Below are 21384 nucleotides of genomic sequence, written 5' to 3'. Positions count from 1 at the left end.
CAAAACTATTGCTACTAAAGTAAGTGTAAAATAAATAACCCATTTATTTCCAGGGATTGCAGAATTGAGTTCTCAAAGTTCAAACTTCTTCTTTAGTGACACTTTAAAAAGGATGTAAACTTGTTGAGGTCGTAATATAACATTTTAGTTATAAACAGTAAAACAACTTTGCGATATTACTTCATATTTATATTCACAATTATAATAATTTAAAGCGCCATAAAATATTTTAAGTTATGTGCATATTATAAAAGGATCAACTGAGGTTAAACAGTGTGTGAAATAAAGGTGTTTTTTTTAAAAAAAAAGTTATAAGTATTTTAATAAAATTTCCAAAAATCTGCAAATGTACTTACACTTTAGTGTTGCCATGTGTAGCCTGCTCCACCCTCCTTATCAGTGTCCTAGTCCAAACCTTATAGTGTCAAGTAACAAAGTGTGCACGTGAGGATAATTACTTATGCAAGTAAGGGGAGTTGAGGAGGGACAGTAGGTACTGCTATTGTTTGTTGACAAGAGGCTTGCTCATTTCCATGGGGATAATGTCACACACTTGAAAGCTTCAGCATTATACTGTGTACTGCTTTAGTCAGGTGCCATGTGACTCTGCCCCCTACCATGCACAAGTGCATTCTGCTGAAGCTAGTGCCTGGATATTGACCAAATAAGTGTACCGTTTTAGTGTCTTTAAAACAATGGGAGCTGCCATGTTGTAACTTAGGTAACCTACTCTGCTGTAGCCAATTAGGGACAGTTATTAATAGGTCACTAGAGTGTGCAGCCAATGGCTGTGTGGAATATAACAGTGTTCTGCACTTCCATTTCTAACAGGAATTTAAAAGCTCACAGTTTCAGAATGAAATTACAGGAAAAGGGGAGAAAATAAATAAATAATGAAAGTATTATGCAGACTTTTTTTTATATATATACAATTTATATTTTTTATTAACATCTTAAAGTGAATAATGTTCCTTTAATATCAATGAAATGCCCCAAACAGAATTACAGAGATGTTGAAATTTTGTACATTTTTTGGCGATATTCTTAAAAAAAATAAATTAATAATAATTGTTGCATGTTTTGCCTCCAGTCCTTTATAGCTACTAATTCACTTTATACATTTGCAGCATTTAGTGTATATTTTTCATCACCACATGTATCTGATTATAACGCAGGGGGTTCGGGCTTTTGGTTTGAGTTCTGCCAAACAGACTCATTGTTTCCAATGTTGTGATTAGCGTGGCCAGAATTTATGGTAAACAGTCTGGGTCCTTGTGATATTCAGCTTTTTTTTGCACTACAAGCCAAATTAGAAATCATCTTTCAGTTTTAATACTTCCTACTCCAGCAATAATTAGCATATTTTAGTATAGGTTACAAGTTTTGTAGTGGTGAATTATTCATGCGTGCTTTCGTAAGCTGATATATGAAGCATCTAAGCTGTTATGATAGCTTTTAGCAGCCTAATTTATTCCAAGTACAATACTTAGATCCACTCTATACACTTTATTCATATTACTGATTAATCCATTCCTCAATTATCTTAAAAATGATCTCAAATAGAAAAATACTTGAGGAGCGCGGCTTTGCTGAGTATGGAGTGGTTACACCGAGTGCACAGAGCAGTGATTCAGTAAATGATATGATTAGTCTACGTGTAATGTTTAGTCTTCTTACATCTTGGGAGTAAAAGGGCAGTTACTATAGGGCCAAACAGACACAGCTATGTCCCTGAGCCAGGCATCTTGCAAATGTGCTTCTCCTTTATTTCCTGTTCACAAATATTGTGTCACTTGAGTTTTAGTTTCTTTTTAGACATTTTTTTTTTTTTTTGAAGCACCAAAATGACATTCAATGATACAACCTTAGTAAATGATTTTTATTTGTGTAGACATTTAGACATTATTTTCAGAAGTGTGTTTTACTCAAGAAAATGCATTCAATTTCCTTAAAATAAATGAGGTTTGAAAACACAAAATTTGTAGATGTAGGAAGTCAGTCATTTCATTTACTGTATTAGCTACACGCTTAACACTGTATGTCTGAAGCCTCTCCTACAGGGGAGTATCAATCCATATTGTACATACACGCTTAACACTGTACCTTTCCTTATTTACTAGTAGCAACTAATAGAACTATCTTTGTCTACTAATACAGACTAGGAGACAATGAAACAGTGCTGTGTAATATTTACTATCTTTTAGTTTTTTTTTACTTAGGCATCAATGTATCCCTTTGGTGAGTTGAGCTTGACACTATCTATCTATCTATCTATCTATCTATCTATCTATCTATCTATCTATCTATCTATCTATCATCTATCTATCTATCTATCATCTATCTATCTATCTATCTATCTATCTATCTATCAATCATCTATATCTATCTGTTCTGTCTATCTATCTATCTATCTATCTATCTATCTATTTATCTATCTATCTATCTATCTATCATCTATCTATCTATCATCTATCATCTATCTATCTATCTATCTATCTATCTATCTATCATCTATCTATCTATCTATCTATCTATCTATCTATCAATCATCTATCTCTATCTGTTCTTTCTATCTATCTATCTATCTATCTATCTATCTATCATCTATCATATATCTATCTATCTATATATCTATCTATATATCATCTATCTATCTATCTATCTGCCTGCCTGTCTATCTGTCTACCTATATATCTCCCTCTCTCTCTCTCATCTATCTATCTATCTATCTATCTATCTATCTATCTATCTATCTATCTATCTATCTATCTATCTATCTATATCTCTATCTATCTATCTATCTATCTATCTATATCTCTATCTATCTATCTCTCTATCATCTATCTATATCTCTATTTCTCTATCTATTTATCTATCTATCTATCTATCTATCTATCTATCTATCTATCTATCTATCATCTATCATCTATCTATCTATCATATATCTATCTATCTATCTATCTATCTATCTATCTATCTATCTAAAAAGCAATGAGCAAGCTACTACCATATATATATATATATATATATATATATATATATATATATATATATATATATATATAATGTTAATGAAGAACTTAAATACTGTACTCCCTCAATACATTATATTGTTGTTTTATCTTTCACTAGCACAACTGCACTGTTTGCTGTCAACTGGTCCAATCATGTGCCTTACTACCTACCTCATAGACCAAACTAAAAGTAGGATACTAGGGGGTAGATTTAACAAGCAGAGGATGCTGCTATCTACCCCGTACTTTCCAGATTGCTGGAAATGTAAGTTAAGAAGCAGTGGTCATAAGACCCCTGCTCCTTAACTCGTACACCACCTCTGAGGTGATAGACAGCAATCAGCCCGATTGGATATGATCGGGTTGATTGACACCCCCTGCTAGCGGCCAATTGTCCGCAAATGTGCAGGGGGTGGCATTGCACAATCATTTCACTAGAAACGTGTGCAATAATAAATGCTGACAGCGTATGCTGTCGGCATTTATCGATGTCCGCCCGCATATTGATAATTCTACCCCTTGGTGTACAATAAACCATATTATACAAACAACAAGCCCATATAGTCAAGAGGATACTCTTAGAAACCCCCAAATGTGAATCTAAAATGTGACTTTCAATAGGAAATGATCATGAATTCAGTGCCTCAGTAGAAAGTGCAATACTGAATTTGTATTGTCAGGCAACAGTTTTTTTTTTAACTATTTACAATTATTTTGGATCAGTACTGTTTGCCTGACAGTAAAAAAATCCTGTGTGTGAGCATATTTCAGCGCTACTATTGTCCTGATCCAAGTGAGTATCTCTTTCTTTTTTTTAGGCACTGAATTTGTAAAAATACAACAATACAATAGGAAGTCACATATTGAAATCACAGATGGATAGATAAATAGATAGATGGTATAGATAGATAGATAGATCATACAGATAGATAGATAGATCATACAGATAGATAGATAAATAGATAGATCATACAGATAGATAGATAGATAGATAGATAGATAGATAGATAGATAGATAGATAGATAGATATCAATAGATAGATAGCCAGATATATGATAGATGATGATAGATAGATGATAGATAGATAGATAGATAGATAGATAGATAGATAGATAGACACCCACAACCACATACAAACACACACCACACACACACATACATTTGAACACACACATACAAACATACATATAAACACACATACGCACACACATACATATGAGCACACATACATACACACATACATATGAACACATACAGTATATACACACACATACACATAAACACACACATACATAAAACACACATATACAGACACACACATGTATCAACACACATACACACAAACACACATACATATGAAAATACATATGAACACACATATAAACACACATACATATGAACATACATATACATATAAACACACATACACACAGGCACAAACATAAATATAAACACACACATACATATGAACACATACACACATACATATAAACACACAGACAAACACACACACACACATATATATACAGTATATACAGTATATATATATATATATGTATATATATATATATGTATATATATATAAACACACAGACACATATATACAGTATATACAGTATATATATAAACACACAGACACACACACACACACATATATGAACACATACACACATACATATACATACACAGACACACACATATATAAACTCACATACATATGAACACATACACACATACATATGAACACATACACACACATATGAACACATACACACATACATATGAACACATACACACATCATATGAACACATACACACACATGAACACATACACACATACATATAAACACACATACACATACACATGAACACATACACACATACATATAAACACACACACACACACACACACACACACACACACATATATATATATATATATATATATATATATATATATAAACACACTCAGACAGACACACATATATGAACACATACACACATACATATAAACACACATATATATAAACACACATACACATGAACACATACACACATACATATAAACACACACACACACATATATATATATATATATATATATATATATAAAACACACACAGACAGACACACACATATGAACACACATACACACACACATACACATGAACACATACACACATACACACACACATACACATGAACACATACACACATACATATAAACACACACACACACACACACATATATATATATATATATATATATATATATATATATATATATATATATATATATATATATATATATATATATATAACACACACAGACAGACACACATATATGAACACACATACACACACACATACACATGAACACATACACACATACATATAAACACACACACACACACATATATATATATATATATATATATATATATATATATATATATATATATATATATATATAACACAGACAGACACACATATATGAACACACATACACGCACACATACACATGAACACACACACACACATACATATAAACACACACACACACATATATATATATATATATATATAAAAACACACACAGACAGACACACATACACATGAACACATACACACATACATATAAACACACACACACACACACACATATATATATATATATATATATATATATATATATATATAACACACACAGACAGACACACATATATGAACACACATACACATGAACACATACACACATACATATAAACACACACACACACATATATATATATATATATATATATATATATAACACACACAGACAGACACACATATATGAACACACATACACACATACATACACATGAACACATACACACATACATATAAACACACACACACATATATATATATAAAAACACACACAGACAGACACACATACACATGAACACATACACACATACATATAAACACACACACACATATATATATAAAAACACACACAGACAGACACACATATATGAACACACATATTAACACACACACATACACATTTTAACATGTTATAATGACTTATGTACCATGTATCTTTAATTCACCTGCTGGAGACAAAACTACAAACCTTTTTTTGTGTTTCTTGTTTGAATTTAATTATTTAATTGTCATCAATGAGCCCCTATCACAGATGTCTAATGAAATCCAGAGGTCTCTTATTGCTGTAGACGCTAAGAGGACTGGAGATGCCAGCAATTAAAGCACAAAACTGATAAAAAGGATTGTGATTTACAAAGCCGCCAGAGATAATTGAAGTACCTGCATTTCAGGCTTTTCAGAGAGTCTATTTTCTTCTTCAGTGCTGCAGTGAACCTATGGCTTAAAGAAGCAGAATCTAGGGAAATTGCAGACTTAGCATTGATGCCAGTTAAAGGAATGGGATGAAAAATAATGAAAGATTTCACCTTTGTGGCCTCGCAGCTCACACTGTTGTTAATTAAACTACAGGTAAAACTATACACAATTTAGATCTTTCATATGACCTAGGAAACAGCTGTGAATACTGCTCCAAGCAGCAGACAGGTGCTGTGATATGTAGTTCATGAGTAAGTTGTATTGCATGAGGAAATTATTGTGTGTGTTTTTGTATGTAGTTATGTGTGTGTGTGTTTGTATCTGTGTGTATGTGTGTTTGTATCTGTGTGTATGTATGTGTGGGTGTATGTGTGTTTGTATATATGTATGTGTGTGTGTATGTGTGTGTTTGTATATATGTATGTGTGTGTGTATGTGTGTGTGTGTGTATTTTTGTATATGTGTGTGTGTATATGTGTGTGTGTGTGTTCATGTGTGTGTGAGTGTATGTCTGTATGTATGTGTGTGTGCATGTGTGTGTGTTCATGTGTGTGTGCATGTGTGTGTGTGTATGTCTGTATGTATGTGTGTGTGTGTTCATGTGTGTGTGAGTGTATGTCTGTATGTGTGTGTGCATGTGTGTGTGTTCATGTGTGTGTGAGTGTATGTCTATGTGTGTGTGAGTGTATGTCTGTATGTGTGTGTGTTCATGTGTGTGTGCATGTGTGTGTGAGTGTATGTCTGTATGTGTGTGTGCATGTGTGTGTGTTCATGTGTGTGTGAGTGTATGTCTGTATGTGTGTGTATGTATTTGTGTGTATGTGTGTGTCTGATGTGTATGTGTGTGCAGGCAGGCACAGATGGCAACTGATGGCTAAAAGAAAAATATGTATTACTTCTAGACAGTTTTGGTTTTGTGATTTTGAGCCCAGCTGTGTGTTCCACAGATAGACAGAAAGGGATAGGTACACAGACAGACAGGTAGATAGATAGATGGATAGATTATAGAAAAGAAAGAAAGAAAGAAGTGCTACAATATTACAAGACAGGATAATGAAGGCTAGAATAATTTTGAAATGCAAATGTATGTATTTATTTATTTATGTATTTATGTCTATATAGTGTTGAGTCTGTATGCCCCATCTCTGAATATCATGTAACCATATAAATAAGGTTTATTATGTAAGCTTTAGGCCTTTGTCTGGCAGACAATGCTAAAACAAAATACTACATTTATAATAGCAAAACACAGTTCAAAACTGCAGGATTTATAACTACAGTACTGCAGTCCTAAATGTGCCTCATATAGCCTGAATGACTGGAAAAGCTTAAAATCTGAAGTAAATGTTCAGCCAAACCCACAGCAAAAAAACCACTACATAAATGTTTTTTATATTTGTCATGAAGATTTATATTTTTTAATTAAGAAAAAACAAGCAGTGGTTGCTAAGATATAAAGGTTTAAAAATATAAATGAAGACATGCTCAGTAGCTACATTTGGCTGCAGAGAATTGTGGGAGATGCATTCTCAAATATTGATCTTGTCTGTTTGTAACATTCAATACCCAGTGTGTGTGTGTTTTTTTTTTTTATTAAAAATTTACAAAACATATTACAAATACAATCATAATCATAAAAATTGTAGCACACAGAGAAATGCGAAGAGAAAGAAGAACAAATTGTCTTATAATTTTACAGACAAGTGAATAAATGATCTAAAAAATAAACTCACACAAAAGTAAAAAAACAAAAAACAAACAAAAAACAAAGCAGACCTAACAAACACAAATAGAGAGAATAAAAAACGAACAAAAAACAAACATTTTTTGAATTGTCAAGATATTTGGTACAAAAATTAAAGGGTTAAAGATGACTCAATTATCTTGTTACTTAAAATATTTATAAATAAAGTCTGACTAGATACTATGGGGCCGATTTATTAAAGTGTGGACGGACATGATACAATGTAGCGTATCATGTCCGCCGCACATCGATAAATGCCAACCACATACGCTGTCGGCATTTATCATTGCACAAGCAGTTCTTGTGAACTGCTTGTGCAATGCCGCCCCCTGCGGATTCAGGCGGATAGCAGGGGGTGTCAATCAGCCCGATCGTATAGGATCGGGTGGATTGATGTCCGCAACCTCAGAGCAGGCCAAAATTTTATGGAGCAGCGGTCTTTAGACCGCTGTTTAATAACTTCTGTTTCTGGCGAGCCCGAAAGCTAGCATGGAAACATGAGCAACAAGCCCATCGGAGCTTTATAATTCGGCCCCTACATACACACACAGACACAAACTCATTTGTACAGGCACATATGCACTCACACAGACACAAACACGCATAGATGCACGTACACTAACACACACATAAATACATACATACATACATACATGCACATACGCACATATGCGCACACAAATGAACATGCACATACCCATACATATGCACACACACACTAACACATATACACACACATACATCATATGCCCACTCCCATATACACACACATATACACACAGATGAACATGCACAAATCCACACATACACACATACTTGTAAACACACAGATGAACACACATACATACACACACAATTACACATATTTACACATACATGTATACACACAGATAAAAACACACACACACATACTTGTAAACACACAGATGAACATACATGCATACTCACACAATTACACATATACACACATACATGTATACACACACATACATGTATACACACAGATGAACATACATACACACACACATACTTGTAAACACACAGATGAACATACATGCATACACACACAATTACACATATACACACATACATGTATACACACACATACATGTATACACACACAGATGAACACACATACACACACACACACACATACTTGTAAACACACAGATGAACATACATGCATACACACACAATTACACATATACACACATACATGTATACACACAGATGAACACACATACACACACACACATACTTGTAAACACACAGATGAACATACATGCATACACACACAATTACACATATACACACATACATGTATACACACACATATAAATATATATATAATCTTTAAATGTTACATTTGTTGTTGAATTTTAACATTTGTTAAATATAAATATTTGAAATAAAAATGAATGTACCATTCAAATGTCAAAAAAGACATTCATTCTCTTATATCACTTAATCCCTACTCCTAATAAAGCCTTTGCATACCACTTCCATATAAAGTGCTTTCTTGCTAAAGTACTAAGAATTTCCATAGTGAGATTTAACATATTTAGGACAAAAAAAGGGTTAAAATTGCAGACGATGCCATCTTTAGCCCTATTTTATGTGCTCATTATTTCTGCTACACACACAAATCACAAGACCTATTTTGGCAATATCTAAATGATCTTTGCATATTCTTCTCTATTCCTATTTCTGACCGAGAGGATTCTGAACCTCATCATGTTTAGAGTCTTATTCACTTTGTTCCACCCATTTATGATTCTGTTCTACAATAGCCTCCCCAATGCTTTAATGTGCTGAGTGCATCATTAATTCTTCTGCAGTTAATAGGATCTCCAAACTTTTGTTTCCGGTATATCCCTTGAAATGTATTTTAATTTTAAAGGGAGTCATCATAAAGCTATTAGTGTTGAAGACATCAAAAGTAGACAATTATCAGTTAGACACACATACTAAGGCAGCAGATCTACAATACATCTTGAAGTGAAGTATCAGAGATTGAGCAGTGGATAAACACGGTGTGATTACAAGAGGCACAGATGTGAGAGACAATGGGATTCAGCCTCAGTGGGTCTCGCTTGGATATCATAGTTGAGGAGGATAGATTGAGGCCAATAGTTGGAGCACTTCACCGCCACATACACCAGAGCCGCGAGGGACAAGTGCAAACTGCTATCTGCGTACACATCATGCTGAGTGCTTCCCCTAAATGTTAGGAACAGTTATCAGTTACAAATAATTACATCTATTCAGTGTGGTTGCAGCTGTACTTTCAAATTCTAGGATAACTACATTGATTTATTTTTAATTCTTTTTTTTCACGACTTTTATTGGTTTGGTGCAGGTGCCTAAATAAAAAAATAAAAAAATGTGTTTGAGAGAGAGAAAAAAAAAACATACAAGTTTCTTCTATGTAATGTTACAGTAGAGGTAATTAGTTTGTAAATCACATTAATGTTTTATCAACTTTTTTAGAAGAATATACTCTTTCAACTTATATTTGCACTGTGAGCTTATGGCTTTAATTTACTTTCTCCTAGGACAAAAAAAGCCCTTTTCTACCAGGTGTGGGGTAGGAATGGGCGATTGCCAGCATTTTCACATTCAGATGGTAAGAACAAATGTTCCCCTTGACATCTGTACTGCTACCACTCCAATGTTTCTATAGAACAAAAGTAAGATTTGCATATTGCATTTGCATATTGATTCTCATAGGTTTACACTGAAGTCAATCAAATTCAACTTTGGAATGTTAATATATGAACATTCGCTTTCATATATTACATTCAATAAAAGGAAGCATTGACATTGCCAAAAATGAATTTTTAGCTAACATTAGGCTTTGTAAAGAAAAATTGAATATCACTTATCCTTATTATAATTTTTATTATTTCAGTAGTGTACCTGCAAAGTGTATTATGTGTTTAGATACATTAAATATTATGGAACATCTATATCATTCTGATAATGTAATACAATATATATATAACTTTGCAGGGGCAATGTGTGCAATTTAATAACACTCTGAATTATATAAGTAGCAAAGGATAATATATATATATATAAAACCTGAATCCTTTTAGTTCTGATTTGACTATTAATTAAACTGAGACCAGATCAATAAACAAACTTACACCTAGATTACGAGTCTTGCATTAGGGTTAAAAAGCAGCGTTAAGGGGTCCTAACGCTGCTTTTTTCCTAACTCTAGTATTATGAGTCTTGAAACAACAGGCTCACCGCTCACTTTTTTGGCCAGAGTCGTTAATACCACAAATCCACTTACGTAAATTGCGTTTCCTATATTTTCAATGGGACTTGCATAACGCCGGTATTACGAGTCTGATCGGAACAGCCAATAGAATGCGAGCTCAATCTGATTGAACTTAGAATGCGAGCTGATCGGATTGAACTTAAATCTGATTGGCTGATTGAATCAGCCAATCAGATTTTTCCTACCTTAATTCCGATTGGCTGATAGAATCCTATCAGCCAATCGGAATTCAAGGGACGCCATCTTGGATGACGTCATTTAAAGGAACCTTCATTCGGCGAGTAGGCGTCAGTTGAAGAGGATGGATCCGCGTCAGCTGGGAAGAAGATGGCTCCGCTCCGCATGGATGAAGATAGAAGATGCCGCTTGGATGAAGATGTCTGCCGGTCCGGATGTCCTCTTCTGCCCGGATAGGATGAAGACTTCTGCCGGTCTGGATGTCCTCTTCTGCCCCATCGGATGAAGACTTTGGCTCGGCTGGGTGAAGACGACTCAAGGTAGGGAGATCTTCAGGGGGGTAGTGTTAGGTTTATTTAAGGGGGGTTTAGGTGAGTTAGAGTAGGGGTATGTGGGTGGTGGGTTTTAATGTTGGGGGGGTGTTGTATTTTTTTTTACAGGCAAAAGAGCTGATTACTTTGGGGCATGCCCCGCAAAAAGCCCTTTTAAGTGCTGGTAAAAGAGCTGATTACTTTGTAATGTAGAATAGGGTAGGGACTTTTATTATTTTGGAGTTTTTTTTATTTTATTAGGGGGCTTAGATTAAGTGTAATTATTTTAAAATTCTTGTAATATTTTTTTATTTTCTGTAATTTAGTGTTTGTTTTTTTTGTAATTTAGTTTAGTTTATTTAATTGTATTTAATTGTAGGTATTGGTAGCTAATTTATTTAATTAATTTAATGATAGTGTAGTGTTAGGTTTAATTGTAACTTAGGTTAGGATTTATTTTACAGGTAATTTTGTAATTATTTTAACTAGGTAGCTATTAAATAGTTAATAACTATTTAATAGCTATTGTACCTAGTTAAAATAAATACAAAGTTGCCTGTAAAATAAATATAAATCCTAAAATAGCTACAATATAATTATTCATTATATTGTAGCTATATTAGGGTTTATTTTACAGGTAAGTATTTAGTTTTAAATAGGAATACTTTAGTTAATAAGAGTTAATTTATTTCGTTAGATTAAAATTGTATTTAACTTATGGGGGTGTTAGGGTTAGGGTTAGACTTAGCTTTAGGGGTTAATACATTTATTATAGTAGCGGCAAGGTCCGGTCGGCAGATTAGGGGTTAATACTTGAAGGTAGGTGGCGGCAACATTGGGGGGGGCAGATTAGGGGTTAATAAATATGTAGGTGTCGATGATGTTGGGGGGCTGCAGATTAGGGGTTCATAGGGATAATGTAGGTGGCGGCGATGTGCGGTCGGCAGATTAGGGGTTAAAAATATTTATTATAGTGGCGGCAAAGTGGGGGGATTATAGTGGCGGCAAAGTGGGGGGAGCTCGGTTTAGGGGTACATAGGTAGTTTATGGGTGTTAGTGTACTTTAGACCACTGCAGTTAAGAGCTTTATATACCGGCGTTAGCCCATAAAGCTCTTAACTACAGCCTTTCCATAGGCGTTAGGAGTCTTGTCGGTAGAGGTGTAACGCTCACTTCAGCCAAGACTCTAAATACCGGCGTTAGGAAGATCCCATTGAAAAGATAGGATACGCAATTGGCGTAAGGGGATCTGCGGTATTGAAAAGTCGCGGCTTGAAAGGGAGCAGTACATCTTTACCTGGCCGACTCTAAATACCAGCGGGCGGCCAAAAGAAGCGTTAGGACCCCTTAACGCTGCTTTTGACGGCTAACGCAGAACTCTAAATCTAGGCGTTAGTTTTTTTTTTTATTATTTTACAGGCAACTTTGTATTTATTTTAGCTAAGTACAATAGTTATTAAATAGTTATTAACTATTTAATAGCTACCTAGTTAAAATAAATACAAATTTACCTGTAAAATAAATCCTAATCTAAGATACAATTAAACCTAACACTACACTATAATTAAATTAATTACCTAAACTAACTACAATTAAATACAATTGAAAAAAATTATCTAAAGTACGAAAAAAACAAGCACTAAATTACAGAAAATAATAAAATAATTACAAGTTTTTTAAACTAATTACACCTAATCTAATCCCCCTAATAAAATAAACCCCCTCCCAAAATAATAAAAAGCCCTACCTCTCTCTCCCCTTCTCTTTTGCTCTCCCTCACCCCCTTACTTATGCTCTCTCTCTCCTCTCTTTCCCCCCTCTCTTTCCCCCTCTCTTTTGCGCCCTCCCCCTCTCTTTTGCTCTCTCTCTCTTCCCCTCTCTTTTGCTCTCTCTCTCCCCTCTCTTTAACTCTCTCTCTACCCCCTTCTCCCCCCTCTCTTTTGCTGTCTCTCTCCCTCTCTTTTGCTCTCTCTCTCTCATTCTCTCCCTGATTAGAATAGCCAATAGAATTAAAGTAGCTTGCATCCGATTGGCTGATTTGAATTTGAAGGCTCAAAGCAGCCAATAGGAATTCAAGGGACGCCATTTTTAATTGTGTACCTTGAATTCCTATTCAGTGTATGGCGGTGATCATATGAAGGGGATCCTCCACATTCCGACTCCGGTCTTCAGTTTAGAGGTCTTCTGTTCCAGCGTCGCCGATCTTCAGTTCCAGCATCGCTGGTCTTCAGTTCCAGATGGACGGTCTTCAGCTCCACGGTCATCGGTCTTCAACTCCTCCGCTCCGCGCCGGCTGGATCCTGGAAAAAGAAGAGGTCGCTGCCTGGAACAGGACCTTCTCCGCCGGTCTTCAGGACAGGTAAGGAGCATTTGGGGGTTAGACTTAGGTTTTTTTAAGGGGGGATTGGGTGGGTTAGAATAGGGGTATGTGGGTGGTCGGTTGTAATGGGGGGGGGGTGTTGTTTTTTTTTACAGGCAAAAGAGCTGAATTCTTTGGGGCATGCCCCACAAAAGGCCCTTTTAAGGGCTGGTAATAGAGCTGTTAACTTTTGTAATTTAGATTAGGGTAGGGATTTTTTTTTATTTTGGGGGCTTTGTTATTTTATTAGGGGGCTTAGAATAGGTGTAATTAGCTTAAAATTCTTGTAATCTTTTTTTATTTTTTGTAATTTAGTGTTTGTTTTTTTTTGTAATTTAGTTTAGTGTATTTAATTGTAGTTTAGTTTAGATATTTGTAGTTTATTTAATTTATTGATAGTGTAGGTGTATTTGTAACTTAGGTTAGGATTTATTTTACAGGTAAATTGGTAATTATTTTAACTAGGTAGCTATTAAATAGTTATTAACTATTTAATAGCTATTGTACCTAGTTAAAATAAATACCAAGTTACCTGTAAAATAAATATAAACCCTAAAATAGCTACAATGTAATTATTAATTATATTGTAGCTATCTTAGGGTTTATAGGTAAGTATTTAGATTTAAATAGGAATATTTTAATTAATAATATTAATATTAATTAGATTTATTTTAATAAGAATTTAGTTAGGGATGTTAGAGTTAGATAGGGTTATTATACTTAATATATATATAATATAATAACGATATTAACTATATTAACCCTAATATAATTAGGGTTAATATAGTTAATATATATAATATAATAACTATATTAACTAAAATAACCCTAATATAATTAGGGTTAATATAGGTGGCGGCGGTGTAGGGGGATTAGATTAGGGGTTAATGTATTTAATATAGGTGGCGGCGGTGTAGGTGGATTAGATTAGGGGTTACTACATTTAATATAGGTGGCGGCGGTGTAGGGGGATTTAAATTAGATGCAAAAGAGCTGATTTCTTTGTGACAATGCCCCACAAAAAGCTCTTTTAAGGGCTGGTAAAAGAGCTGATTTCTTTGGGGCATGCCCCGCAAAAAGCCCTTTTAAGGGCTGGTAATAGAGGTGATTACTTTAGGGGGATTAGATTAGGGGTTAATGTATTTAATATAGCTGGCAGCGGTGTAGGGGTATTAAATTCGGGGTTAATAAATTTAATATAGCTGGCGGCGGGGTAGGAGCTTACATTAGGGGGTAGGTAATATAGATGGCGGCGGTGTAAGGGGCTCACATTAGGGGGTAGGTATTATAGATGGCGGCGGTGTAAGGGGCTCACATTAGGGGTAGGTAATATAGATGGCGGCGGTGTAAGGGGCTCACATTAGGGGTAGGTAATATAGATAAAATAGGTAGCCGTGGGGTAGGGGGCTCACATTAGGGGGTAATATAGATAAAATAGGTAGCCGTGGGGTAGGGGGCTCACATTAGGGGGTAATATAGATAAAATAGGTAGCCGTGGGGTAGGGGCCTCACATTAGGGGGTAATATAGATAAAATAGGTAGCCATGGGGTAGGGGGCTCACATTAGGGGGTAATATAGATAAAATAGGTTACCGTGGGGTAGGGGGCTCACATTAGGGGGTAATATAGATAAAATAGGTAGCGGCGGGGTAGGGGGCTCACATTAGGGGGTAATATAGATAATGTAGGTGGCGGCAGGGTCCGGGAGCGGCGGTTTAGGGGTTAATAACTTTATTAGGTGCGGCGGGGTCCGGGAGCGGCGGTTTAGGGGTTAATAACTTTATTATTAGGAGAGTGAGGGGGGATAGCGGATAGAGGGGTATACGTGTCGGGCTATGTTTAGGAGGCGTGTTAGACAGTACGGGAGATTTAATAACTTAGTCAGGTTTTGTAGGCGCCGGCAGTTTCTAAAGTGCCGTAAGTCACTGGCGACTCCAGAAATTTGTACTTACGCAGATTTCTGGACATTGCTGGTTTGTGAGACTTACAGCACTTTAGCATCTGGCGGGGTATATTGGATAGCTCGAGTTGCGAGCTGAAACTACGAGCGGCGCAGGTTTCCACGCTTGCGCCGAAACCTTCGCCGTTTATCGGATCGCGCCCACAGTCTCCCTCAGTTTGCCACTCTCTGACTGTGAAGAATGAAGAAGGGTCTCCTGGTGTCAATTTTTTAAGTAAAATAAAGCAAAATAAATAAAGAACATCTTTTTATGAGGTGTATTCCTTTTTCTAGTATATGTTTTGGTCCTGCTGGTTTCATAATTAGCAGTACTTATAGTCAGTTTAATTATTAGATACATTCATCTGATACTTTGTACAGCAAAATATTTGTATCGTATTCAACAGAATCAAAGTGCAGAATACAGTTCAGGAGTGATATATTTGAGGTTTTTGTTTCTGACAGTTTAAAAGCAAACTGTGAAAGCCCGAGGAGAACAGTGCTTTGTTCTAAATATGCCACATCTGCACAGATGAAGGTGCAACCTGTCCTGCCGTATTTCCTTATAATAACCAGCGTTACGTGTTTCTGCTGCACAAAAGCCCTCAGGGATTTATGAATAAATATTTCTGCCTCTTTGTTCCATAACAATTTACAAATTGTTGACTACATAGAACTTTAATGCTTCTGAAAATCAGATACACAAGGGTCACATGACAGTGTAACTAGAGCAATATTCTCTTTTCATTCTACTCTGCAATATGAGCCTATAACCCACTGAATTTGTATAGCCCCTTTTCAACAAAGTATCATTTTCTCATATCATTTGTCTTGATTATTTGTTTTATTCTATCCAATACACATTTACATGTAGGGGTTGAGATGTCACAGAGAGAAAATATGGTAGCAGAAGCTTTTATACATCTGTGGAGGGAGCTCTGCTGAGTACTGACTGCCCTTCATAATGACTCCATGTGCCCCCTAACCATTATCATCCCAGTTCCATGTAGATATCTTTTTCAACTACTGTATTTAAGTATGCACACATATATATATGTGAATGCTTCATTACTTAATTAGTAGGTTACCCTTATACGTTTCACTACGTGCTCTCTTTATATATGGCTCTTTGAGTTACCTTTGCTTATAATGGGCTTAAGCCCAGAGCATGTTATTAGTAAGCCCAGAGTGAGATACCTTTGCTTATAAGAGGCTTGAGCCCAGAGCATGTTTTTGGTAAGCCTATTGTGAGATACCTTTGCTTCAAACTGGGTTTAAGCCCAGAGCATCTTATTGGTAAGCCTGGTGTGAGATTCCTTTGCTTATAACAGGTTTAAGCCCAGAGCATGTTATTGGTAAGCCCAGAATGAGATACCTTGGCTTATAAGGTGCTTGAGTCCAGAGCATGTTATTAGTAAGCCCAGAGTGAGATACCTTGGCTTATAAGGTGCTTGAGTCCAGAGCATGTTATTAGTAAGCCCAGAGTGAGATACCTTGGCTTATAAGGTGCTTGAGTCCAGAGCATGTTATTAGTAAGCCCAGAGTGAGATACCTTGGCTTATAAGGTGCTTGAGTCCAGAGCATGTTATTAGTAAGCCCAGAGTGAGATACCTTGGCTTATAAGGGGCTTGAGTCCAGAGCATGTTATTAGTAAGCCCAGAGTGAGATACCTTTGCTTATAAGAGGCTTGAGCCCAGAGCATGTTTTTGGTAAGCCTATTGTGAGATACCTTTGCTTCAAACTGGGTTTAAGCCCAGAGCATCTTATTGGTAAGCCTGGTGTGAGATTCCTTTGCTTATAACAGGTTTAAGCCCAGAGCATGTTATTGGTAAGCCCAGAATGAGATACCTTGGCTTATAAGGTGCTTGAGTCCAGAGCATGTTATTAGTAAGCCCAGAGTGAGATACCTTGGCTTATAAGGTGCTTGAGTCCAGAGCATGTTATTAGTAAGCCCAGAGTGAGATACCTTGGCTTATAAGGTGCTTGAGTCCAGAGCATGTTATTAGTAAGCCCAGAGTGAGATACCTTGGCTTATAAGGTGCTTGAGTCCAGAGCATGTTATTAGTAAGCCCAGAGTGAGATACCTTGGCTTATAAGGGGCTTGAGTCCAGAGCATGTTATTAGTAAGCCCAGAGTGAGATACCTTGGCTTATAAGGTGCTTGAGTCCAGAGCATGTTATTAGTAAGCCCAGAGTGAGATACCTTGGCTTATAAGGTGCTTGAGTCCAGAGCATGTTATTAGTAAGCCCAGAGTGAGATACCTTGGCTTATAAGGGGCTTGAGTCCAGAGCATGTTATTAGTAAGCCCAGAGTGAGATAGCTTGGCTTATAAGGTGCTTGAGTCCAGAGAGAACAGAAAATTTGTACTAATAATAAATTCTACATAAGGGTATACCATTATTAGCAGATATCTCTGAAAATATCTAGAACATAGATAACAACATAAAACAAACATAAATAACAGAGCTTTGTTTCATAAGCATAGAGATGCTATGTGACCTTATAATAGTAATAATCACGTATTTCTTCAAGATCCCTGCCATTTAGCAAGTATAACACATAACAGATATCTAGCACTTAATTTTCACTGTAGAATAGGGACTAGCCGACATAGGTGTACAATTTAAGTTCTGTAAGGGAGTCCTCCCAGAAACCTAACTGAAATAATGATTTAAATGAGCTGAGGGTCTAAATATGAAATTACTAGGTATATAATCAAAGAGTCAGTGAGATTACTGTATGGTTTTTAACGTAAAAGATAGGTGGTGGTAAATAGTGTTTGTGTACGTAGATAAAATTGCATCTGTGTATGCATTGAAGGTAAATAATTACAACTGTCCTAAACATTTTCTTTAAATTCTGGTTATAGAATTGTTAGGATCAACAACCATGGCTATAAGACCATATTCACATTTCCTTCATAACAATACAAATATTATGGTTTTAATCTATGAACACATAGATGCTAAAATTATGTGTATGACTCTCAAGCTTCAACAGTTCCCTTGTTATTCTATACATCTGAGTCACTAAAGCTCAAAAGAGAAAAGAAAGAGACTCCAATATTACAAATTGAAAGTTTGCGTGTGAGAGAAAGCTGATGCGCCCTAAATCCAGGACTTAGGATATTGCAACTTCTCTAACTTCTTCTCTCCATAGACTTTAATGGAGATCGCAAACTGGAAAAAACACTTATCACTCTTGCGCTAACAAATATGCATTAGACCAACTGTACTAACCCGAAGGTAGTTATGAATATTTTACATTCCAATGTTCTTCACAAGAAAATGTTCTTTTTATTTTTAAATTAACCCCTTAACGACCAAGGACATACGCCACACGTCCTCAAAAAAAATGCAGTCAATGACCGAGGACGTGTGGCGTACGTCCTTGGTCTGGAAAGCAGCTGGAAGCGATCCTGCTTGCTTCCAGCTGCTTTCCGGTTATTGCAGTGATGCCTCGATATGGAGGCATCCTGCAATAACCCCCCTTGGCCATCCGATGCAGAGAGAGCCACTCTGTGGCCCTCTCTGCACCGGACATCGATGGCCGGTATCGTTGGTGGGTGGGAACCGCGTGCACAGGGCGGGAGCGGGTGGGAACCGCTACACTACAGAAAAAAAAGTTAAAAGTTAAAAACACAAATACAGTAAAATGCAATCTAAGGGTCCTGGAAGGGGTTGGGGGTTGGTCTCGGTGGGGGGGGGAAGCTACACTACAGAAAAGGGAATTTTTTTTAAAAAAAGGCACATTTTGTTACAAAACTGGGTACTGGCAGACAGCTGCCAGTACCCAAGATGGCGCCCATTATTGCAGAGGGGAAGGGTTAGAGAGCAGTTTGGTGGGGGATCAGTGAGGTTGGGGTCTAAGGGGGGATCCTACACATCAGCTTTTTTTTAAAAAGGGCCAAATACCTTTTATTTTAGTACTGGCAGAGTTTCTGCCAGTACTTAAGATGGCGGGGACAATTGTGGGGTGGGGGAGGGAAGAGAGCTGTTTGGGAGGGATCAGGGGGTCTGATGTTTCAGGTGGAAGGCTGAGCTCTACACTAAAGCTAAAATTAACCCTGCAAGCTCCCTACAAGCTACATAATTAACCCCTTCACTGCTAGCCATAATACACGTGTGATGCGCAGCGGCATTTAGAGGCCTTCTAATTACCAAAAAGCAATGCCAAAGCCATATATGTCTGCTATTTCTGAACAAAGGGGATCCCAGAGAAGCATTTACAACCATTTGTGCCATAATTGCAGAAGCTGTTTGTAAATAATTTCAGTGAGAAACCTAAAATTGAGAAAAAATTAACGTTTTTTTTTAATTTGATCGCATTTGGCGGTGAAATGGTGGCATGAAATATACCAAAATTGGCCTAGATCAATACTTGGGGTTGTCTACTACACTACACTAAAGCTAAAACTACCCCAAAAAGCTCCCTACATGCTCCCTAATTAACCCCTTCACTGCTGGGCATAATACACGTGTGGTGCGCAGTGGCATTTAGCGGCCTTCTAATTACCAAAAAGCAACACCAAAGTCATATATGTCTGCTATTTCTGAACAAAGGGGATCCCAGAGAAGAATTTACAACCATTTATGCCATAATTGCACAAGCTGTTTGTAAATAATTTAAGTTAGAAACCAAAAGTTTGTGAAAAAATTTGTGAAAAGTGAACGATTTTTTGTATTTGATTGCATTTGGTAGTGAAATGGTGGCATGAAATATACCAAAATTGGCCTAGATCAATACTTTGGGTTGTCTACTAAAAAAAAATATATACATGTCAATGGATATTCAGAGATTCCTGAAAGATATCAGTGCTCTAATGTAACTAGCGCTAATTTTGAAAAGAAATGGTTTGGAAATAGCAAAGTGCTACTTGTATTTATGGCCCTATAGTTTACAAAAAAAGCAAAGAACATGTAAACATTGGGTATTTCTAAACTCAGGACAAAATTTAGAAACTATTTAGCATGGGTGTTTTTTGGTGGTTGTAGATGTGTAACAGATTTTGGGGGTCAAAGTTAGAAAAAGTGTGTTTTTTTTCCATTTTTTCCTCATATTTTATAAAAAAATTTTATAGTAAATTATAAGATATGATGAAAATAATGGTATCTTTAGAAAGTCAATTTAATGGCGAGAAAAACGATATATAATATGTGTGGGTACAGTAAATGAGTAAGAGGAAAATTACAGCTAAACACA

Source organism: Bombina bombina, chromosome 10 (genome assembly GCF_027579735.1).
Source record: "Bombina bombina isolate aBomBom1 chromosome 10, aBomBom1.pri, whole genome shotgun sequence".
Classification (NCBI taxonomy): domain Eukaryota; kingdom Metazoa; phylum Chordata; class Amphibia; order Anura; family Bombinatoridae; genus Bombina; species Bombina bombina.
The sequence above is the reverse complement of the archived record's forward strand: the minus strand, read 5'-3'. Positions refer to the sequence as shown.